Source organism: Sturnus vulgaris, chromosome 5 (genome assembly GCF_052056855.1).
Source record: "Sturnus vulgaris isolate bStuVul1 chromosome 5, bStuVul1.hap1, whole genome shotgun sequence".
Lineage (NCBI taxonomy): Eukaryota > Metazoa > Chordata > Aves > Passeriformes > Sturnidae > Sturnus > Sturnus vulgaris.
Window position 1 is genome coordinate 48639902 of NC_142247.1, and position 25255 is coordinate 48665156.

The 25255-nt window shown below is 39.1% G+C and overlaps 1 protein-coding gene across 2 annotated transcripts in view; it reads left to right on the forward strand.

The window, feature by feature from the left end:
- Positions 1–15000, forward strand: part of SYT10 (synaptotagmin 10) — a 74518-nt gene extending 59518 nt beyond the window's left edge. The window contains exon 8 of one of the 2 annotated variants that reach the window (XM_088165684.1): positions 14105–15000. The gene's annotated coding sequence lies outside the window, so the exon portion shown is untranslated. The remainder of the gene's footprint in view (positions 1–14104) is intronic. The other variant, XM_088165685.1, reaches the window with a different exon arrangement.
- The last annotated feature ends 10255 nt before the right edge of the window (positions 15001–25255 follow it).

Below are 25255 nucleotides of genomic sequence, written 5' to 3' on the forward strand. Positions count from 1 at the left end.
ATATCCACTCATCTCTGCAGCAAAAAAAGATCTTTTGTTAACCCAGAGAGGCCCTCTCACCTTCACAGTCACGTCATACTCCTCCAGAAGAGACCTTGGACACAAGCACTATACATAGCTGTGCATGTGCTAATATTCAGATCAGATCATAATCTTACTTTTGTACATGTCAATAATAAAAAGCTGGATTATTTCAGTTCACAGTGGCTACCTGGGCTAGGAATAGGAGTCTAACTGTATTCCAGATGCAGGATTAATTCTTGAATGAACAATGAGAACATTTGCAGTAGTGACAATTTGGAAGCATGCAGTATTCCTGCTGCCAATTTATAAAAACATAAACTGCAGTCAAGAGCCAAAAAATAATCAAAATAAAAGCAGCAGGAGGAAAGAAGTTATTCAGAAATAAAAGAGAATGCAATCTTTTCTGAAGAGAATTTTTCTCCTGAAGAGAATTAAACTTCCCCTGCGGTTTCTCCTTACATTATAAACTGCAATTCCACCTGCAAGTCTGCAGTTCTGTGTCTGTTTTTCCCCACCAAAGAGGCTAACATTTGTGCCAGCAAGGCCTATACAGAGACATTTCCAATAGATGACTCCTCCAAGAAGACTATATCTAAAACTACTGAAAGTCAATTTGATTTGGTCAATAAAATGAAAATGAGTCCTCTGACAAAGAGCTAAATGGATTTGGTGCCTTTTGAGGTATTTAGGAAAAGTAAACATATCCCTCTTGGATGTCTTCTTCAGAGCCCCTTATATACCCAGAGTTTCTCATGTAACCAATAACAGATGCAGGTAATATGTTGCTTTATCTGTTTTCCACAATTTACCCATGGATACCTGCCTACAGTAGTAATCTTGATAATCACAGCTGACATTTCACTGTGTGCCTAAAATCAGATGTTTTTCTAGGTGAAAAAAAATCTCTGCCTTGCTGTATGTAGGCTTGTTTGCTAGTTCTTTTCTGTCTCTTATTTTAAGCAAGTTTTATCTAAGATTAGCATCTTGTAAAAGGTGATGTGCAGGTTTTATAGCCACAGACCAATGTTAAAGTCTCCGTACCAACAGTCCAATTTAGCAAAGAGTTTTTGTTACCATCCCGAATGCACAGAGATCTGCTATGCAGCTGTGACCTTACCTTTATAAAGACTCATCTAGCGCGTGGTTATGGATAATTTAATTCTGAACTTGCTGTCACATGTGAGCTGACACATACTTACTGTATCACATCTGCCATTCACATTGTGTCAGCTGAGCATGTGATATCCTTGAGTATGCAGAGACACACAGACTTTTTGAAGACTCAAATAATTACCCCAACAGAAATTTTATGGAAAGCAGTACTTGGAAAGAAAACTAAATTTCCTTTCTATGGTTTGGATTTTGTTATGTTTTGTTTTGCTTCTATCCGAAAAAGAAATAACGTGGTTGTCTTTGATCTCAGGCTATCCAGTGTAAGAACAGAGGCTCACTTATTTCCCATCTGACACTGAGATTTTGGGCCCAAGCGTAGTTCCTTGCAACAATTTCCTTCCTTACCATGGCATTGATCTGCACTGAGTCTTGTATTATACCTGCATTTTCATTATTACCTGATTCAGATTAATTGTTTCTTGACTCACCTGGGGAGCACAGAGTCCTACACAAAGAAAATTATATGGGATGTTGTAGAGAGCCTGGTGCAGGAATAGCTGGAAGAAAGAGGCCATAGTCAGATCAACTTGGTGAGGCTAGCAAAGCAGGCCTCAGTCTCAGGGATACAGTGTCCTTGAGATAAGGAAGGCACGCAGAATTGAGAAAAACATGAATGCCGAAGTGCTTAGCTAAGTCACACATCTAAACCAATGATGAGCTCAGATTTTGCACTATGCATGAGCTAATTAAGCACTGTACTTAAGCACCACTCTGCGTATCAATAAACGAGACTTTGCTGATGACCATATGGTGTCCGCGTCTCCCTTCTCCGACAAATGGTGAACCCCGACGTGCCTCCGTCGCTGAAAAAGAAAACGGGGGAGAACGCGCCACGGTCGGTGAAGTAGAGTTGGGGCCTGCTGCAACCGGGTCGGTGTCAAACGACGTAGGGAAGACACCCCCAGGAGCCATAAAGGTGGTCCTGGGCCATACGTGCTGCCGAAGCCGGAGAGTTGCAACAGCGCTGACGACAAAAAATGGACAGGCAAGCAGCATATGATTTATTTATAGTACATATACATATACTACATATATACATATATATATACTATATACTACATATAGATAAGTTAGGGCTGAAAGAAATTAATCCCAGGAAGGACATACCGGGGTTGTTAGCCTGGGGTTATGCTAAAGGTTTATTCTCTAATCCTCACACCGTGCATGATTTGAATGAGTGGCGTAAGTTAGGGGATGCACTGTGGGAGGCGGTATTAGAGGATGATAAAACAGCAAAAAAGCTGGGAAAGATCTGGCGGGTAGTTCACAACGCACTGCTAAAGCAGCAGGCGGAGAGAAGGGCGGCTCGGGAGGCAGTAAAGGCATATAAAAGAAATGCTCAGTATGGCGATAATGAGCCCCGAGCACCCAGCACGACCAGAGTAGAAATACCTATCTCTGGGGAGACAGCAGGAATGACAGACATGGCTAGCTGCGCTTGGCCCTCGGCACCCCCCTTAGAAGAGCTTGAGGAGGATTCCGCCGCGGCGGCGGAGACAATTGCAGAAGGCGGAGTAACCCCGCCTTCCGAGGACGAAGGGCCCCAGACCGGCGGCGAAAAATCCCCTTGCCGGTCTAAGCCTAGCGTCCCTAAGCCTGCCGCGCAGCCAGACCCTGTCCCTGGGGCGGAAAGCGACCTGTGGGAGGAGATGGCAAGACGGCGGGGGGAGGCGTGGAGTATGCTAGCCAGACACGGCTTGGAGACTGGGGACGAGAGCGCTGTTGACGCAGCGAAAACCTGGGTTTTCCCCGTCACGTATACACAGGGAATAAACCAACAAGGACAAGCCGTCCAAGTGGGAGCATATTCGCCTCCCGACTGGAAGCTGCTAGCCCAGCTAAGACAGACAGTGAGTCAGTTTGGTTTCCGGAGTGAGCCAGCTAAGCAGATGCTAGATTTCTTGTTTGATACATACCTGCTATTGCCAAATGATATGAGAAGTATAGTGAAACTAATTTTCACGCAACATCAGCAGTTGCTATTTAACGCCCACTGGCAAGCTCTTGTTCAGGAGTCAGTTGCAACACAGAGGGGCCCGGGAGATCCGTTAGCTGGAATTACCATAGACGAACTAATGGGATTGGGTCAATACCGCAGGACAGAGGCTCAAATGATTTCAGGACCCGACAAGGTTAGGGAAGCCATGCGTCTAGTAAGGAGTGCCATCGGTCAGGTCAAAGATAGCTCAGGCATACCCATGTATATGGGGATAAAACAGGGAAGAAATGAATCCTTTGGGGACTTTGTAGATAAGGCTGCTGCTGCTATTGAAAAGGCAGGAGTCCCAGAGTATATGAGAGGGGCGCAGGTTTTCTTGGTTAATGCACTAAAAGAATTAGGCTTGGGACTGCAGAAACAAGCCGAGTCCACACAGTCACAGGTGTTAGCCGCTCTTGCTCCACTCCGTGCTTCTACGGCGGCCCCTGCCACATCGAGCGACCACCGGCCTCCCTCGGCGCGCTGCTACAGATGCGGGTGGATGCGGCGCGGCCCAACGAGCGCCGCCGATCAGCCCCCGGCGGCCGCCGCCATATTGGCCCCGGTCACAAGTAGCCGCCGTGACACCAGCGCCATCTCCTGTCTACAACCAGCCACAACAAGGAGCCTGGGACTCGACCTAGCAGCCGCAGTAAAAACATCTTTAATGACAGCTCGCCCCGTCAAAGTCCCAACTGGAGTTTATGGCCCGATAAATATCAAAGGACAAACTCATGGAGGACTAATAGTGAGACGCTCGTCGAGCTCCATTGTAGGACTGTTTGTACTACCAGGTGTCATCGATGCAGACTACACGGGAGAAATACAAATAATGGTTTATACTCCTTTTCCTCCTCTGACAATTGAGGCAGGTCAGCGTGTTGCTCAATTTATTCCACTTCCACAGTTGAGCCGGGGTGTTCAACCACAAAGACAAACCCCACGTGGAGACCAAGGATTCGGATCATCAGGTATTGCTATGCTCACAATGGATTTCCATACCAGACCCAAAAAGAAGGTGAAATTAACCTATGCAAGACAGACAATAGAAATGATGGGACTCCTAGACACTGGGGCAGATACCAGCATTGTCTCTCCAAAAAAATGGCCCCACAACTGGCCATCACTGCAAACCACGGATACCGTGACAGGCGTCGGAGGATTCACCCTTGCCAGAAAAACTCCTCCAGTAAGGGTCACTATAGATGGGCAAGATTTGGTGACTGTGTTGTCCGTAGTTGCGTTACCACCATCGGTACATTGCTTAATTGGAAGGGACATCTTGGCTCAGATGGGGGTCATTTTATCCAACGAGCACCCTTTGGGGTAATTGCCATTGCTTGGACTTTCCCGATCCCAATCACCTGGACTACCAATGAACCGGTAATGGTTAAGCAATGGCCTCTAAAAAGGGAAAGTCTAATACAAGCACATCAACTCGTAAAGGAACAATTCCAACAAGGACATTTAAAACTCTCGACAAGCCCATGGAACACGCCAATTTTTGTGATCAAAAAGAAGTCAGGAAAATATCGTCTTCTGCACGATTTAAGAGCAGTAAATGATCAAATGGAGGCGATGGGGGCATTACAACCAGGCCTCCCCAACCCAGCAATGCTTCCACAGCATTGGCCTCTTCTGATCATTGATCTAAAGGACTGCTTCTTCACTATAGCCTTACACCCTCAAGATACTAAAGGATTTGCGTTCACCCTACCAGCAATAAACAGAGAAAAACCTGATAAACGGTATGAATGGACTGTTCTTCCACAAGGAATGAAAAACTTGCCTACCCTGTGCCAACTGTATGTTGATACCGCATTACAACCATTAAGGATACAGTGGCCCAACACAATTATTTATCATTATATGGATGATATCCTCTTTGCTCAAGAATCAGCATTTACAGACACTCAGATGCAGGAGATTCAAAGCGCCCTAGCAAAGGCATCCCTCATAATAGCTCAAGAAAAAATACAACAATCCACACCATGGAAGTACTTGGGGTGGTCTATCACAGGCCAAATCGTACGGCCGCAGAAGCTCCAGCTTGCAACAAAAATCACCACTCTAAATGAGGCACAGCGACTGCTAGGAGATCTGCAATGGCTCAAGCCGATTGTTGGGATACCAAACTCCTTGCTAGACTCCCTCAGGCCACTACTTAAAGGAACTGACCCAACCGCACCCGTAACCGTGACCCCGCAACAACATGAAGCCCTCAAGGGTATTATACGCTGCATCGATGAAGGGTTTGTCTCCCGCCGAGATATCTCCTCACCCATCGATCTTACCATCTGGAGTACTGCCAACCACCTACTCGGTGCACTCACACAGCTACAAAAGAAAACGCAGGAGACACGGGTACTAGAATGGATAACCCCACCTTTACAAGCAAAAAGGACGTGAGGCGCTAAGGCAGCCACCACCGAATTGGGCTGATTGGATTGAGAGCCACGTCCACCAGGAAGAGCAGCCTCTCAGCAGCCGTCCTTGTTGTGCGTGTGGGGGGTCATGGTGTGAAGCCTGGGTAGCCCTAAAGTGCGGGGGCTGTGGGGACTGCTCGTGGGTGGAACAGGGAGCAGTGTTTAGTTTGTAGTGCTGGAAGTGTCAAAGTGACGACCTAAGAGATTCAAATTGGGGTCGGGCCCTAGAAAAAGAAGCAGGAGTGCCATATGCCCAGGTACAAAACCTATACGAGACACCAGAACAGCTCCTGTTAGCTTGGGCCGGTGGGAACTTACTAACTGGATTAAGAGGCAGCACATCTATGCAAATTCGCACATTATCGCTGCAAGATGCAGACATAAAGTCCCACACCTGCCTTGGCCTCGGGTAGGACCAATTAAGCCCGGTACAGACCCAGAGAAGGTATTAAATCAAAGTATAGAAGAGGTGAAACAACTGCAGATAACAGGGAGCCATACAGGGCGTAAAAAGAATAGGCCGCCAAAGAAATCAAAATGATGATCATTACACTGCTTATGCTTGCTAACTTTGCTCGCACAAAATCTTTTTCAATGCAGCATGCGCCTCGGGAGAACGTATGGGTAACATTCGCTAACATAACAAAGCAAGAATCAATCTGCTTAAGTCTAGGGGGAGTACAAAATCCCTTTAGAACCTGCCTAGTAAGGTTGCCAGTATGGTTGCAAAGAGTTCGAGGGAATGTGCTGCATGAAGTTATCTAACCACTCTGAGTCCATCCACAAAAAGATACAAAACATGCAGCAGAAATTACACAACCTAAAAGAAGAAGATGGTTGGGGCATTGACGAGTGGTTAAAAAGCCTAGGTCTTAGGGGATGGATTCGAACCGTTATTAAGTATGCTATTATGGTGTTAGGTATATTCTTGTGCTTAGCTTTATTGCTACCTTGCTTGATAACTTGCTTACAAAATTTTATTCAAAAGACTGTTAGCAAAGCTTGGCATGCCACTCTTTTAGCTCAAAAAGAAAACGGGGGAAGTGTAGAGAGCCTGGTGCAGGAATAGCTGGAAGAAAGAGGCCATAGTCAGATCAACTTGGTGAGGCTAGCAAAGCAGGCCTCAGTTTCAGGGATACAGTGTCCTTGAGATAAGGAAGGCACGCAGAATTGAGAAAAACATGAATGCCGAAGTGCTTAGCTAAGTCACACATCTAAACCAATGATGAGCTCAGATTTTGCACTATGCATGAGCTAATTAAGCACTGTACTTAAGCACCACTCTGCGTATCAATAAACGAGACTTTGCTGATGACCATATGGTGTCCGCGTCTCCCTTCTCCGACAGGATGTTACTGGATTTGTCCATATCACTACTGCAAAAAATGGACTCAGATAGAATAATCCCTACCTTTGCTGCTCTTAGAGCCAATGTACTAATGCACAGGCTAGAGGATCTCTGATTGCCCACTGTCTATGCCCACATAGTCTTTAAAAATACACAAGCCAATGTGAGGCAAGAATGAAAAATTTATTTCAATAAATTTAATCCTGTTCTCAAAAGGAAGGCACAAATGTAATTTTGCATTCTAATTTATCTGGATGCATTTGTGTGTTCTTTCTCATCAAATAAATGGTGTCAAACAACCATCCATGTAATTTACTTTAGTCACAAACTGCAGCTATTTGCAGTGACTAATGTTTTGTTGCCCATCAGCTGGGCTATTACAATGCCAGATATGCTAATTATTTCCTTGAATGTGCAGTACAAAATGTGCTTGGCTTGAAACCATTCTTTAGACAAGTAAAGCACGTTGGTTTTCTTTCCTGGCAGTTTAATAGCACTACTGTCAGCTGGATCAGAGCAAACATCTTTTCTTTCCTCATCTTTCATGCCTTGGTCTGTCTTCTTGCAGTGTGCTTGCAATTGCTAAGTACATAAAAAACCACAAACAAACAAGCAAACAAAAAAACCCAAGAAAAATGAAAAACATTTACAGTTTATAAAGCCACATATGTAGTCTAAATATGCATAAATACAGTTGAGGAAAATCTTCAGGAAAAATAAAGAAATGAGAAATCATTTAGAAGAAGCCAAATTTCTGTAAGCATTTTTGGTACATCCATGCTACGGAATTTACAAAGGACAGTGACATAAAAGCCAACACATACACAACAGAGGGAGTGTTTGGTCTGCCTACATCAAGTTGCAGCCACCTGTGTGAAGGCCTTCCAGAGAATTTAAGAACTACTTTGCAAGCAGGTAGGGATAGAGGTCAACTGAATGGCGGACTGCTCAAGTGTCACCCAGAAACACCCAAAGGCTGGAGCAGCAATGTGGATCATGGAAGGACATGGACACATGTTGAATTGTGGCCAGGGACAGTCATCTCAAAAGTTCCTACTTTTTATAAATACTACAAAACATAGATTCATGCATCTAAACTATCTAGAAATAACCAGCTTTTATAATTTTAGATGCTCGGAATACGAGTTTTGTCTTCAATAATGCACTTCCACTATTTTAAAAGTAGTTGTTCTTTGAAAAAGTTTTTCCCCTCCTCCCTGTCTCCCTTGCTTCTCCAAATAAAAATAGGGAGCTCTCAGAGTTCAGCCTTAAGGTTTCTGCTTTAGAAAACTACCAAGATCAAGGTCAAGATTTTAATTCACTTTATCTACCCCCAGGAGTACTCCTTGTCCACATGAAAACACTCTCCATGTATAAAATACCTAAAAAGGTTTTAATTCTTTGTCTGGCCCCACAGCCTCCATCTAAACTCTGTCTATGTGCTGATGTCTTGTGACCATGACAGGTGGACATGACAGTCTGTCATGGCTTCCTGTTGGGAAAAAATGGTGGTGAAGGATGAAAAGACGGCCAGGTCTGTTTTCTTTTGAAATTCCAGCTGAGCATTGGTTGCCAATAAGGTCAATAGGGACATGAGATGCCAGATATCTGGAGTACGCTGGGTGTTGTAATCGCTTTGAAGGACAGCTATCTCAGATGTAATGTTAACATAGACCTGATACCTTCTCTGTCTTGTTCATGCATACAGAGCCCAAGAAAGGCCTTAATATTTATCCCTAAGAAAATGACCACTTTAAATTATGCAATTTTCTTCATTTCATTCTGTTTCTATGTTGAGATAGGAAGGATCTCTCAATGTTGTTTCTTAAGAGGATTAGCATATCTGCAGCCAGACTGAACCCTTTCAGATGTTGCTCAGATCCTCTGTACAAGCTTGAATATGTTTTCTGAAGTGTTTCTTTCTTTGAAGTTTGTGTGTCTTTCATGTGCCCTCCATGCTGGTAGGTTGATAGTGCACATCTTGCCTCGGGCACATCAAATTGTCTTCAGGTAGCCAACAGCTTAACAGTGCTCCAGCAGTCTAACAGAGCCAGAAAAAATACACACAAATGAAGGCACTACATAATGCTATGGTTCAAGGAGGGGAACGGAAGAATGAAGGGAAATTACTTTTGTCACTCCTTTTTTGTCACATGTTCCTCTGCCATGCCCTGCAGACCACATGAGCAGTGGCCAGTGAGGCCACTACTGTAGTTCAGAGTAGTCATGACCACACGGGTATAGCAAAATCTCCGTAAATGAAAACTGTGCCCAGCCCAGGATTCCACCTTTTAAAAACTTCCTGTTTCACCTAGAATCTTTATTTTAATGAAAAGGGGTAGCAGACCTTAAAAGGAGAAATGAAAAAAAAAAAGTCTCTAAAAGAAGGTAATAGAATGCTTTCCTTGTTCACTTGAAATTAATTAGACTTCAGATTTCTGTGTGTTTCTCTCATGCTCGTGAATTCCAAAAATAAAATGCTCGGTTAATAGGCATAAAAACAAGGAATAAAGAGAAAAAATATATTGTAGTGTGGTTGCCCTGATGCATTTTGTCCTGTAAATGGAGAGTTGTCAATCAGGATAAAAGAAGCTTGTTATTTCTGCTTCTGCCATTGTTAAATTCTGTTAAGAAAACTCGAAGTGTGAGCCCCGTGCATTCAGCACTGGAGGTGTAACTAATAAGAGGCACATTTGGCACTTTTGTTTATTACAGCGTCATCATGGGATGTTTCCCCTTGTGTGCTTTCAAAAAGGTGATTTTCAGATGCAGAAAGAAAGAATAAGCATCAGCTAATTGACTGTTCACACAGCCAAATAATTGGCTTCACTGGAAAAGGTAAGAAAAAATAAACTTGAATTAATATAACTTCTAAAGTTCTGCAGAGGGTTGATCTGTGCAGAACCGAAGTTTTGTGTTTACATGAAGGCCCATGTCTCAGAAAAAGCCAGTCACTGCACCAGTGAGTCAATGGTGAGCTGAGCCAGAACTATGTGGATTTGGGAGGAATGCCTTGCCATATGTGTCAAAGAAAATGCTTCACTGCATCTAAGTGCTGCTCAAGTGTAAAATTCTGGGAGCCAATTCTGTTCATCTTAGTTTGCTCCACAGTGATGTTAAAGCAGCCAAAGGCACTGGAACAGATAAGGCATATTTTCCTTGCAAATTCTGGCCTCTTCTTGAGTGCCTTCCTCCCTGGTGTGTATTTGGAAGATGGAGACTGAGTGGCAAGCAGCTACAAGGTTTTATCTGTGATAAACTTCTCTTTAATTAAGGCAGCTCTGCTTAGCAGGCAAATCTGGGCCCTTTGCTGTTTCTGAATAGTACAAAGGGGGTGTGTTAGCATTGAGGTCCTGTCTCTCTTTCCATCTCCATTGTAAACACTTATCTAGCATGCAGTAGCTGTGCTACCAGATGTTACCTGATCCTCCCTCAAGAAGAAGAGGTGTTTGACTTTTGCATAGGTTTGTTTCTAGCCTTATAAATTAAAGGTCAGCCCACATCTGAATCTCTTTTGTGTACCATGATAACATGGTATAGGTTTCACTGAGAGTAACAGCTATGATAATAAATGAGGAATGAAGTGTCCTGGGGTACAATGAAAAAATGTGTATTCTATCACCATCTGTTAAAATGTGGGAGGGGTGGTGATCCTTATCTCTGTGAGAGATATCCTCTGCTGATGTGCCATCTGATAAGATCAGGGGGATGATCATCGTTATCTTTTCACAACCCATCCTTCCTCCAGAAGATATATTCCCTTAATGGGCCATTAAGTCCTATTGTGTGACGGATAAGATTACATCATCCCATTGGGAAATGCCCCAACCAAGGGCAGGAGCCAAGCCTTTCCTACCTAGATAAAAAACTGGGGTTTGGGACCCGAGGGCAGACCTTTCTACTGGATCCCAGAGGAAAGTCGGACCTTTTCCACATCATCGCTGGATCTTCGGAGAAAAACTGCACCTTCTACAGAAGCACTGCTTCACCTAAATCACATCTGTCATCCAGGAGGACTGCAGCCACCATTTAATGGGACTGCTACCAACACCCTGACTGACAGGGTGTCAGGTTGTATTTCTGACTGTGTTGGTGGTTGTTTCTTTTCTATTATTACATGTATTTTATTTTTTCTCTTTTCTCCTATTAAATTGTATTACTGACTTGGAGTCTTGCACTGGTTTTACTTTCAAACTAACACATGAAGAAATCAAGAAACCAGTAAGAAAGAAAGTTATATGAATCAACACTGGGAGTAGGTGGAAAATAAAGAGCATAGAAGAACGGACAAGTAAAATGCAACTATGTGGGATCAGAAGGCTTTTATGATGTGAAAGAAGTTCCCAAATGAGATGAACCAATTTTTTTCATTGAAAGAGGTCCTTTGTAACTCTCCTCAGCAGTTGTCTCCCTGTCAGACCTCAGGGAGCCATGACACGGAATAATCCTCTCCATTCCTGGGACTCTGCAACACTGTGCCAAGTTCACCAGCAACCTGAGTGGTTTAACGAAGAACATGGATAACTTCCCTTTCAAAATAAAATTTGAAAGGAGAGACTTGCTTATGAGCAACACAGGTTTATCACAGACAGTGGATTACACTCAAGAGACCCTTCCAAAAACTATAATTTGTGCTAGTCTTCATCTATCATAAGTAAGTTGTTTCTATTTCCCCTCTTCTCTAGAGAAAAATATTAGCAATCATTTTTTAATAAAATTTTGAGTTGTAGAGTTCCAGTCCAGTCTTGCCCTTCTAGCAGATTGATGAGGAACATTTTAACATCCTTCCCTGCTGGTTTGCTGTTGATTCTTTTATTTTCTGTTTATTATTATTTTGCTTTTAAATGAAATTGTAATGATAAAAACTCAGCACCAGTTTTATGACTTCAGTTTCTTCTGGTTTCTGTGCTGTCAGTTTTACTGTTAGGTTGTTGTGAGGCTACAGATAATCCTGGAGTTTGGAGCTGGGCTTTTAATTTTCATTTATAAACAATGTTATGAAACTGAGCTGTATTCCATAGCCAACTCAAATCCACTGACTACAGTGAACATTTGGCCAGAAGTCATGGCAGAATCTAACGCACAAAGTTGAAGACCACATACTGTATATCTTAGCTAAAATGTTTCCATTTGACAGCTCCACAGAAAATGTCTTTGCTAGAGGTCAAACAATTCCTTTGGTAAACAACTGATCTGAAAATTAACTGCCTTATTACCAGTTTGGGTGCATTATTATAAATGATGTTTAACTCCAGACAAAAATAGCTTTAATTGACATGAATTTCCATAATCCTCTGGCAAGACTGGAAACTGACAAGTGACTGAGAGGAATGGGCAGAAAAGTCAAAGGAAAAAGTATTTACTAATGTTCTTTTATTTATTAACAGTTTGGGAGTGCTAATCATTACAGTCACACAAACCTTCACTTTGCCTGTCTGGGAACTGCCAGACATGGTAGTTCATTAATTTTCTTCTTTAATTGTTCTGGTTCTTCATTAATTTCTGTCATTTTACAGTCACCTCTAATTCCTCTCAGTGACTGGAATCTCTGATACATATTCCTCTCGGTTACTTAGTTCCAAGATGCAGAACCTAAAAGTCTTCCACTGGAGGTGGACATTTTTACATAAAAAGTTTAAGCTGGCAGACTCACCTTTCTTACCTTAGCCCTTTATTTATGTCTTTAAAGTCAATTTCTTGTCTCATATAAGTGTAAAAAGTAAAAATTTATCTGATCTTTGCAAGAAGACAAGAGAAGGCCCAGACTCATCACAGAATACCTTCAGCTTTCTCTGCAAAGCCTAAGGAGAACTTGAACCTTAAAGGAATATATATAAAAATTATAGTTCCAGGATGTTTTAAATTATTTACTTAGGATATAAATCAATAAACCAAAAATCTTTCCTAAAGACTAAACACTGAAAAGAAGTGACAGAAGCTGGAGTTTAGCACAAGAGAATCCAAAGTTGCAGGTTTCAAAACATGGAGACATGGGGGTTTAATTTGAATTGTCAGATAGAAATTTTCATTTCTTTCATACCAGTTGTAACTTTTTTTTCCAAGTTCTGATATCTGTGCGGCAGAGATTTCATGAGAAATAGTAGTTTTCTTTAAAAATTGATAAAGTTTATAGCAAACATGTCCTGAGTTGCTCTTTTAATTTCCTGACAGCAGAGACAGAAATTTTTCAAAAATTTCTCAACACCTCAACACCAAAGTCTAAATTTTATTAGACAGTGATTTCTAGATATAGACTGTGCAAATATGGATTCTAACATTGCTTTCTTAGACCTGCATTTGGCAATTATTTGACCAGATTCTCTGGCAGAACAAATATGCAAACACAGCTGAAGTCAGTGATACTATGAAGGGTAACACCAAGAAAAGCTTCCTGGTAGGAATAACGCTGTTCTTGATTGCCTATGTTTTCCCAAAAACCCTGAAAATCAAGAAAAAGTGGCTATATGATGTCATAAGGTATCTATATTTTCCCTTGCACAAATCAACACCTTTTCTAAGAAGAAAAAAATTAGAAAATACAAAAATGAAATCACATAAGGGAAAAAAAGCAATAAAAAGTACTTGTGTCCAAGTGTTTAGGCATTTATAAAATGTTTCTATATATACAAATTCTAGACATTTTTCGTTTATTATGTATGGAGTCCTGATGTTCTTTGAAGACTTGTCAGTTGTTTTCTCTTGTTTTCCATTTGAAGTGGCAAACTTTTTTCAAGAGATCCCTAATTTTTAAGTCAGACAGCAATACTGCAAGTCAAGATTCCTTGACTATTCCTGGAATAAATTAAATCAATATTATATGGACCTTATAGAAAATAAACTTTTCAAACACAGGAACCAGAAGTACGTGCATAACAGTGAGTCGGTTTTTTAAACAACTCTTTCTTTGAGTCAACCACTTTCAAGTAGAGTGGTTTAATTTACACACGGAAGAGGCCTTTAGGGAAGGAAAACCTTGTAGAAGCTGTCTGGATAGATACTTTCTTCTTTCATTTACTTCCCCATGGAATAACACACTTCTTTTCTGAAGAGTCAATAGGCTTTTATGAAGTTTCCTTGTGTTAAATTGATTTGTTTAGCACTAATCAGCAGGGTTTTTAGAGACCAGGCTTTGAAATACATCTTTTCTTCTCTCAGCAGGACATTTTATATTCGTGTTACTTCACTTCAGTAAACCAGGTAAGAGAAGTCCCACATCTATAAATGAGGTCTGTAAGATGCAGTCAATGAGAAACAGCATGTGAGAGCCTTACCCTGCACTGGCACCATAAGAAAATATATTTGGTCTGCTCTGATGCCCTATTCAGTGGGGTCAATGCCAGGTGCTTGCCTCTGACACTGCATCCTGTGCTTTGTTAAGCTCTACATATGATGGATGAAGCCTCTCAACAGCTACAGGATTTATACATAAGTATAGATCAGTCTCTATATATGCAAATACATACCTATTTATATGCACACATGTATGTGTATGAGCAACTGAAAAAAGTAAGCAATTTTCTGATGGTTATGGACTTGTCATGCCAGTAGCGTCTTGATGATTGTAAGAGAGTTTATTAGTAGCAGAGGAGAGCTCTGGCATAAGCTCTTTTATCCCACCTGCCTGCTCCTATCTGACAGCCCTAGCTGAGATAATTGTGCTCAGTGCATCAGGAAAAATTCCTGAGTAACCCTAAATACATATTTTCAGGTCGCCAGCTGACATTATACAGACAGAACTAGAACATTTCACTGCTTTATTTTGAAGATTATTCTCACATCTGCAGAAAAAAAAGGCTTTATTTTGCCTGCCTTCTAGCTTAAGAATAAAATAATTCAAAGGCTTTTTATCATCTTTGTGTTTGCAATCCATATACACATACATGTGAGCAATTGTACTGCAGATGCTAATTTTTCCTATAATGTGATCACATATTCTTTCATTGTCTCTTGAAAAGTACTAAAAATTTTAACAGCTTTAATATAACTCTGTAATAGCTAAAATCCTTAGAATACTTTTAATTTCCCTATGTTTCCTGAGTAGCATGTGGTTTTGGAGTCTATTATTCAATTATTTCTGGAATAAATATGTATATTTTTTATTTTGTTTGATCTGCAAGTGAGCACTTTCTTATATACAAGCAATTGAACTGAATTCTGTCTTCACTAGTAGCCAGCACCCCAAACTTCACTGATATCTACAGAAAAGCAGGGAAAACTCCTATTAAGAAATGCTATTCTGTATTAACACTTACAGATCCTTTGAGGTACTATCAATATTACATATCCACTTGCTATCCATGACTGAAGGTATGTCATAAATATGTGTTCAACTCTGTGCTTCTCTGATGACTGGCTACATGGAAAATTTTCAAAGCTCCTGCAGGCTGTTTTATTTTCCTCTATCTGCTTGTTAGTTTTTTCTATATGCAAACTGTGAGAAAAATCCACAATGCTATCTTGTTTTCTCTTGCTGTGATTGTCTTTGTGTGAACAGTTTTAAGGTATGCTAGAGCTGTGTATGATGACTTCTACACAGAATGATATAATGACCTTCTTCTGAACGGACTAGAGACAGTCTGACTTTGTCCATATTACCCTGCTTCTCTGAGACATAAAATAAATAAGCAGCAATAAATTTGGAATATATAACATTAAATACTTGATAGATTAAGAATGAAATAAGCAGTTGACTAGGCATTTTAGGCAATGACAAATTATGTGCAATTATATGTTAGATATGATGGTTTGAATCACTGTATAGTATGATAAGATAAATCAGTATGTGTCAGCCACAAAATTGCAGCAATTCCTTTAAAAATATTCTTGAAAAATATTTAATTTCAGGGGGAAAAATTAATTATTAGTCAGGCACATCATCTAATTTAAAAATAGATCAGAAATTATTTACTCCTGAACAATATCAATGAAGTCCTATGAAAATAGTGTGATATTTCAATTTCATTTTTGTCATTCTGACATTAGGCAATTAAACTTATTTCTTCAATTTAAAACAGTGTACTACAATTAAATAGTGTTGTGTTAAATAAAAAGAGAAATAATTGAACATCTGAAATACATCAAAAGCATTCAGGTTCAGATTTTTTAAAAAAAGGAATCTATCCACATCCCTGCAAAATGAAATTTGAGGGAAGAGTTCACTCTTCTAATGGTCAGTATAACATGCTTCTGGGTTTTTTGTTGAGTCACTGAGACATCCATCATTTGTTCATTTACAGTTACATATCAATTATGCAGTTATGCATTCTGCCTCTGATTTATGGAGATTGCTTGTCCTCAGATGCTGGTTTCATGCTTTGCTTTCTTCTTGAGTTGCAGAAGTCCACGTTTTGGGGTGTGAAGATCCAGACCCCAGTCACAGCCAAGATGCCAACAATTACAGATAGTCACAAATAGCATGATAGAGGAATTCAGGTAATATATTTCAGTAACTAATTTAGACTACTTAATTCATTCATAAATGCAGCCTCTTTTCCTGCTTCTACCACCTCCTACTTAGAATATTCTCTTCACATGCACTAAAGTAGTTTGTTCCTCTACAGGAGACCAGCAGCAACATAAATAAATAAACACCCAGCTATGTTCATGTGGAGATTGTTTAAAAGTTATTAACTCCAGGTCTTGGGTGCACAAAGTGCAGTTATATAACAGGAAAGCATCAGAAAAAATCAAAACCACAATGTGGAAACACAGCATAATTTGCCAGAATGAACACACCCAAACCAAGCCCAGATTCTCCCCCTGCCATGTATTCTATTGGGTTGTCAGGAATGTTGCCTTTAGCTTCACAGTTCCCCAGAATAACTGTGAAGAGTATCACGTGTACCTCTCCTTTTTCAATCACTGCTTTTGGGACTTGCTAGTTTCATCAAGTTATGACCATGCACACAAATGAGCTCTGACTGAACCAAAGAGCCCTTCTTGCTCTCAGTAACAGGTAAGCCTCTTATTGGCTTCATCATAAGTAAAGAGCTCCTGAAGATTTATCACACTAATTCATCAGACCACACCTTATCCATTCATGCTCATTTTCTAATTCTCGACGACCTCAGAAATCTCAGTGGGTACCAAGTTACTCACTCTTATAAAATGAAGTCTTTCTGATATGTCAGACAGGATGACAGCAGCTTCAAAGTTGTCTTGACCATCACCCTTCCCCAAAAAGTGACCAACAGTACGTGTCATATATCTTTCTAGCTTATTTTTTAAAGATTCCAGGGTAGGATTTAATGATTTCTTCAAGCAATTTTCTCCAAAGCTTCCCAATCCTTGCAATTATAAAATTATTCTAATATTATCCCAAACTCCCTTTCCAGAAATTGGCAGATTCTTCTTGTCTAATTCTAAATGGACACAGAGAAAAATATCTGTATTAGATATTCTCAGCAGCCTTCTTTTCAGGTATTTAAGACTGTCACAGTTTCCCTGTTTGCTTTGCTTTGCTCTAGGTTCAGCAGGGCACTTTTCCAGTCTTTCTTCACATCATATATCCTGAACTTTCCTCACTATCACTATTCTTGATGAACTGAAGTTCAGTTTTCCAGGAAAAACAGGTGGTGCCACAAGCAGTTTCCTCCTGGCGCTCTTACCAACACTGCTGAGCTGACACAGAGCTAGTCGTTGGGTGCACAGGGAGAAATCCTAGTGTGATTCCAGATTTCTGTGGGAGCAAGGTGGCAATTGAGCTAGAGTCCTAAAATGACCAAATGTGTGTTAACAACCAGCAGGCTGCCTTAGGAGAGAGTCTGAATATAAGAATCCAGTGTCCCATGTTGTATGGGCTTAGGGGTACTACTTCAGATTAGCTCCAGTCTGTTCCCAGGCAATGAGTCCAAAATTGTAGAAAACTGCAAATTCGAATCAGATTTCCTGGTTTAGTGTTATCCAAAGGTCACCCACTTCTCCTGCTCTAAAACTGCTCCATGATGCTACCAGCAGCACAGTAACTAAAGATGTCTGGGACATCTGATTGAAACATCTGAACAAAAAATGTAATGTTAAATGCTTCCAGTCGTATTTTTTGGATATGCATTATGGTTTTTATAATAATTGTATATTATGGTTTTCAAAACTAAAATGGGTTGTGCCAGACCTCAACAAGCAAGCTGATCACTCCAGCCTGAAAATTCTGAATCAGGTGAATCAAACCAGCAACACAGCATGCTCAGGGAAGTACATTAAAAAGGTTAGATTTTCACTTGTTTTTCTGAGTGAAGGACAAGGGCTGGAAGGAGAAACTAGGCTCATTAGCAGTTGTTTTATATTTACAGTGGTTTCTTTGTTTTCTACTGGATTTCTTCTAAGCATCAGAAGGTCAAAAGTTAGCTACAATCAAAAATAAAATGTGTCCTATGTATTTTTCACAAGTGTTGTTCTGACATTCTAGTGTAGCTTTAGAAGATTTAAAGACATATTCTTCTATACACGATATTCACAATATTTAATCTCTTCTGTTGGACATTCAAAGACAGCAATTTAATTTGAAGGAAGAAGAAATCACCAAATTCTGTAAACATGAAGGAAGCCTTTCTTTGAGAAAGAGGATGATATCTTTTGAGATACCACTTGCAACTACAAGAAAAAGAGCTCAACACACATTTGATTTTATTTCTTGGCAATAATTCTTTCTCAGCTTTCTCTTGAGATTCTTCTCACTACTTTATTGACTAAAGAAAACTGTCTTCCATATCCAGGATGCTTCTCAAGCTGAATGAAAATTAGCCACCTAGGAAACAAATTTGGTGTTCTACTGGTTTTCTGCTCTGATTCTCTGAAGCCTTAGAGACAACTAAGATTGAGGGGTAGTTTAGTTTGTTTAAACAAAAAACAAATGGCCTTATTCTCCTGGCTTTCAGTTATGTTCTTCAAAGTGTGAATATGCTATGGCCAAATTAGTGAATTTGGTTACTGGGATTTATATGAATTTGCTTTAACAGAAATGTCAGTTTTAAGTATTAAAAAGATATTTTTTCTTAGCTTACTGGAGAAGGTAAATAGAATTAATTTCCTGCATGTCCCATATCTTCAATCTCCCAGAATCATCAAGAACAGAGGGTAGAATACAAGACTTAAAAAACAAGTCCTGGACCCAGGACTATTCATCCTGATAGTTAGAATTAAGAGATCTTATAAAAGATAACAAAGTACTACAGAATCTGTGTATTTCATTTATATGGTCTATTTAATAAACATTAAATAGCCCGAATTTGGTTCCAGAGGGACAATGAACATGCATTAAATCAGTACAAAACCAAAAACTATGATGATAATAATAAATATAAGAAAAAGAAGAGGCTACAAACACAATACTTTTTCTCTTCCCTCCACATTATTCCTGCTCTGCAGTGTAATGTGTACATCCCTCTCTTTGTTTGAGGTTATTGCATATCATACTGTGATGTGCTACACCTGTTCATTTGCAGGTTTGGTTTTTTAAGTATATGGGACTTCTCCATCACAGAATAAGCTCTGCAGAAATACCCATATGTTAGAAAGCTGAGCTTGTGAACATTTAAGTGCTGAAAAACGTATTTCTATTTTTTTAAACAAATGTGCTGCAAAAACTGTAATGTTCCAGTGCTTTGAAGCACTCATACTTCTGAAGACATCCAAGAGGAGAGAAGAGAAAGGCAGAGAAGTAAACATCACTTTTTAGAAAATATTAGTGGAATCTTTTGGCATTCTGAAGATGTATTGTCTAGATCTCTACCACAATGAGCAAATGCTCTGCATGAACAAGCACAGACAGTAAAATAGGTTGCAAGATGCGCTACAGTAATTTCTTCTTTGTTCCTTCTCAATCTGTTCTAAAACGTTAGGATTGCTAATATAACCACGTCATTGTTCATATTTTCCTTTCTCTGTTCTTTCAGAAGTTCATCTCAACATTTCTGATACTTCTGTCATGGAAAGGCTTGGCATAGCACTGTTTTTCCTCTTTGTTGGGATTTCCAGGACGTTGTTTTAGATATACAGTGAATCCATCTTGAATGAAGTTATCACAAAAGATCAAAACCAAATACTAATTAATACTGAACTCCTTATGTGACAGAAGGAATCAAGTTAAAGAACAGCTGATAGATCAAAACTTAATGGTGGAAATATGCCTAAGCATTCCTAAATTTTAGTGATATTACTCAGTATCCATCCATACAGATATGGTAACATTTTGCTATAATCACACTTAATGGGGGATGTGAAATAGCTCAAAACATGAATGCTCTACAATATTGATTATATTGTACAGACATTTCTATTTTGCCAACTTGCCAACTTCATTAACCTTCTTAACCTTCATCTTCATTTTTCTAAATTTGGATGGCAAACTTGTGCTTTCAGTTTAGCTAAACTGAGTGCATTTTATGATTGTTTATAATACAAACTAAACCAAATTTCTATTCAAGATTATACAAAAATTTTTACTCTACCCAAAGGTAATTTCTGGACCATTTGCTGTGGTTCCTACTGAGTCTGTAACAGAGAAAGTGTCTGTGGATGACATTTGAAGTTGTGTTTATGGTGGCACAAGTTTTAATAGAACTTATGGGCATTGGAAAAGGATGGTTGTATTTCTCTTACATTCCTTTTATTTTTAACACAAGTTTTCACTGAGCATGTCACTGTCATCTGAAAAGTGACTTTCAAACGAATCCTACCTTTAATAACAAAAAGCTAGAGCATATCTCAGAATCATAGTCTTGTAGCTTATAGGAGAATTCCAGAGGTTTTTATCACCCAGCCTCTTCCTTGCCATATTTGGATAATTATTCCTTTAATAAGAGAGAAGCAATTTTGTTCACCATTGGATTGCATCAGCCCTTACAGACCAGTTGTAAATGGTCTGTACTGACCTAAATACAGGTCAGGATCTGACATGTGCCATACACAATTATCGATCACAGAAACAGTCTTTCTGAAAATGGTGTTTCTCAGGATGACATTAACACAACTGAGAGATGTGAGTAGAAGCAGGACTGAAATAAAAATGTGTTTCTCACAGAGTGCTTCCTAATAACATAGCCAGTGTCTTCTGTTACTGGTTTCTAACATGTACTGCTAATCGCAGGCAGTGAAAAGCTATTTATTGAGCCAAGCTGCCTTTGGTTTATGAGCCTTTAGGAGGTTTTTGCTTCACAATTTTGAGCTTTAGTCCACAAACGTGATGTCTAGAGACTTTCTGCTAAAACTCAAGATTCCCACTCATTCTCCTAATTTTAGAGATTGATAAAATGTGGCTTGCAAAAGGGCTAATCCTCTCCAAGACTGAAGTAAATCAGTATACTGGAGTAGGCAGGAGTGGCAAGAACAGTTCCTGATTAGATTCCTCCTCTTCCTTTCCTCAAAGCAGATGAGCACGACATAACTGGTAGCTCATCTCCCACTAAACTCTTCTGCAGGTGAGAAGCTGATGCCTCTATGTTGAAGAGTTCCACAAGCATTTAACGACTTGCAAATTTGAACAGCACTTAGATGATGTACTTATAAAGTACATTTGGAACATTGTGTCTCACAGACACTGATAGAAGAGGTGAGTGCCTTTTGAATGGCTCTGTACAAGTGTCAAAATAAGACATCAGAATATGCAGAAGTTGTTAATGGATCAGTCTTGAAAATCCAGATTGGAAGTCAAATATTCATACTTGCATCCAAAACCTTCCTCAAACACTGACAAGTCTGTATTTCTTGAAATTACTATTCCATGACTCATTCTCCTTTATTTTCTTTCAGAAATGTTATTTCTAGTTGAGAGCAGCTAATGTGGAGTGATGAGGTCATGTTAAAGCTAACACATGTAAAGCACAAGATACTCTGTACATAACACCAGCCCTATTCCTGGTGTGATTCCTCATCTATTATTTGAAGGTTTTCATCCTTGAGTTAACTGCCTAGCATCAACATATTCTTGGAATGAAGACCAATTGCCACAATGGTATTTCACATTGTTAGTCCATGAAAGCATGTCTATATGGATGGGTATGGTGCATCCATACTCTTCTATTGTATTGAACATCTCCCAAAGTCAAAGCAAAATCTTTGCCAGAAGCCAAATCCTGAAGATGCAATTGATGCAAGACAGAAGTCCCACCAGCTCTCAACCTACAGGAAATTCCAGATGGTCATTGACTACTGAACAGAACTTTGATACACTTTCCATCTAGTGTTTAACACTGCAGCATGGTATTTTATAAAACAAACTGAAATAAATTATGCAAATTGGGAATTCAGGAATATACAACAATCTTAGTTGTGACTATTTGACACTTTTGTTTAATGCGGAAGCAAATATGCAGTAATCTTTCTGAGGCAAGGACTTGGTAATAAATTACAATTTAGTACCAAAATGTCTGTGTTCCTCCAACTAATAATTTGTTGAATCTATACAAACCAATTCACAGAGAGCAGAAGTCCAGAACTAATGTGACATTGACATGAAGGAAGTCATGCCAGAAATTTTAATATCTGCTTTTCCACTTAGACATGCAGTGTTGACAAACTTTCTATCTCTGCTTGTATGGAAAAAATGTGCCCTCTGGGATAAACACAAAACCAGTATGAAACATGAATAGAAGACCTTGTGAAATTATCAAATCAAAATAAGCGTTTGGGACAGTCATTTTTCTCGCTCTGACTGGAAAATTCTATTCTTTTTGAGTAAATCTGCAAGGCACCTAGCAGCTTTTCCTAATTGAAGACACTTTCCATTATACTCAGTAAAAGACCATGTCAAAAGCTGGTTCATCACCTCAGATGTGGTGCCAATCTTCCATGCATGCATGTAAACAACTGCCTGAAAGGTCCTTTTACATTTGGGAGAGGACTTCTGACCTAACTACAGCCATCTCAATTTGTCTTTATGTTATGAAATCAGCTTTCCCTTAGTACTGTGACAAACTTTCTTACACCACCTTCTCTTTTTGGCCAATAAAAACTTCAGTACAATTATCTACTTTCAGTACATCAATAGATTCTCAGCCTTTTCAAGTTTTATATCCATATTTTCTATTGAGAGAAATAGTTCTTGTCTTGAATTACACTGAAGGCGTTTTTTTAAGAATAACCAATCCTAAACAAATATTTTGTTTTATAAGTTTTGGGTCATAATTAAAAATTGTAAATCAAACACTGGGTTTTTTTGTAAAAAAAAATTACAAAGACCAGATTTATACAGAGCTAAGTTGTGTAGAATGCCAAAATAAGGGATAATGCTGTTTTTTATAGAAAATGTGAGATCCTGTAAGTGTTTCTTTATTTTGCAAATCAAAACTACTTATTATGTTTTTACTCTGAATGACATTTTAGGAATCTCTCATGGTATCAGGGGAAGAAGAAGAGGCAACACAAGGCAGTTTAGAAATCAGTATTTTGAACATTCTTCATTATGTCCTATAGTTCCTTTAATAAGTAAAGGAAGGTTCATATAAAATATTTAAAGTCCAGTTTCTTATTCCCATTATCCAGGATTTGCCATTGATTTCAGTTATTGTAGGTTTACAGGATAAGCCTTAAGCTTAACTACATTGATTACACTTTCAATTATGCTATAGATTTTGAGTACCCCTGAAATAATTGAATTAGAGACTGTGGTATTTAATTTTGCTTAGAAAAATGTTCACTGCACCTTGGAAGATGAATGTTATTGTAAAACATTTTCTTCATCCATAATCTTTAGTGGTTCAAGTGTGCCAGAAATCTTGATTTGTCAGCCTCATTGACACTATGGTTGAAACAGCTTGAGATGATCTATATTGTCCATATGAGAGCATCTCCCCATGCTGAGCACATCTAAGAAAGTTGATTTTGGTAGCATAAAATTATGATAATTTATCTTTGACTCTGTGCAATTACATTATGTAATTTTCCTTTTTTCCCCAGGACAATGACTGCCTTACCATTGTGATAGTCTGACAGGTTTAGAGTTACACATGTTCTCTGTAGTGCACTTTTCCTGATGAATTTATCAGAAAATTACTTTGTTACTGCAGCAACCATGAAGAAACGCTCAAGCAATGAAAGAGAGAAATAGTTTTGCCAAGATACAAGAGAGTAGCAATATTACTGTAATCAGTTAAATTCCTATTAGTGTTTAGTGTTTTGTGTGTATATAGATAAAAATGGGATGCCCTCTGTTTTAATAAATATAATGACAAGGACATAAAATGAGATTGTAGAGCACCAATTATCTTGGAATTAAGCTTTCCTTAGTTAAAAAAAAAATAGGTATTTTAAACTGTGTAAAATTTAATTTCTGAAGAAATTCTAGAGAATATGTCTCTTTTTTGTTGCAGTTGTTTGGTTAGCTTTGGGTTTGGGTTTTTTCAATTGATTTAAACACAACCCGCCCATGATCTATCATTTTCTCTGCTGAGGCTCCCAGCTCTCATGACCTCACACCTAAATACCTTTTGGTCTTGTTGAAATTAGTTTAGTAAAGCAGGAAGGACATTTTGTACAAGCGATCTGGAGATGAAGTTTGAAATTGCCCCTAGGGTACAATACATGCAGAGTTTTTATTATCCCTTCACAGAGAAATTTCAGAGCATTTCCTTGATTTAAGCAAGATTTGTTTTAAACAAACTTTCATGATGGACAATGTACACAGCCTGAACTCCGGCATATTAAAAATTAAGATTTTTTATGCTATGTAATCTTATTTAGAGAGCATTTCTCTGACAGTACATATAAAATCTCTATTTTTCATCTTGTGTTTTGTATCCTCTTTTGATTTAACTTTTGCTTCTGCATAGTAGTTGTTTGAGTTTACCGTGATGGAAAAAATTTCTTCTTGATCTCTGTGGTGCTCACTTCATCCTTTGGAAAACATAGAATGAAAAAATAAATTAAGAAACTAAATAATTTCACTTCAGACTTCATTAATTTACCACTTCATCAATGAGAGATCCAAACTTATGCAGTCTACTTTTCCCAACACATATTTTTATATATCCATCCAGAAAGAGCAGCAGTCAGTCCCCAAAGCAGAGAATATCCAAGACAAGCCTGCAAATGAAGATAGCTTATTCAAGTGCCTCATTCTCTTGAACCTTCCTATTTTGTTTCTTTTACACCTAGAACATACACGGTCAGATATATCTAAATTAAAGATATACCTGAATACTTGAATCTGGAAGGCTGCAGGCTATTGTGCTAGGAGATACAGTTGGGAAACAGCTCCTTAAAGTTGCATGATAAATGGAAATTTTCCCAGGATGTGTTAGAGGTTTTTCATTATTTAAAGAAGAAAATAATGACTCATGAAAGATCTATTCTCATATATTTAATTCATTTCAC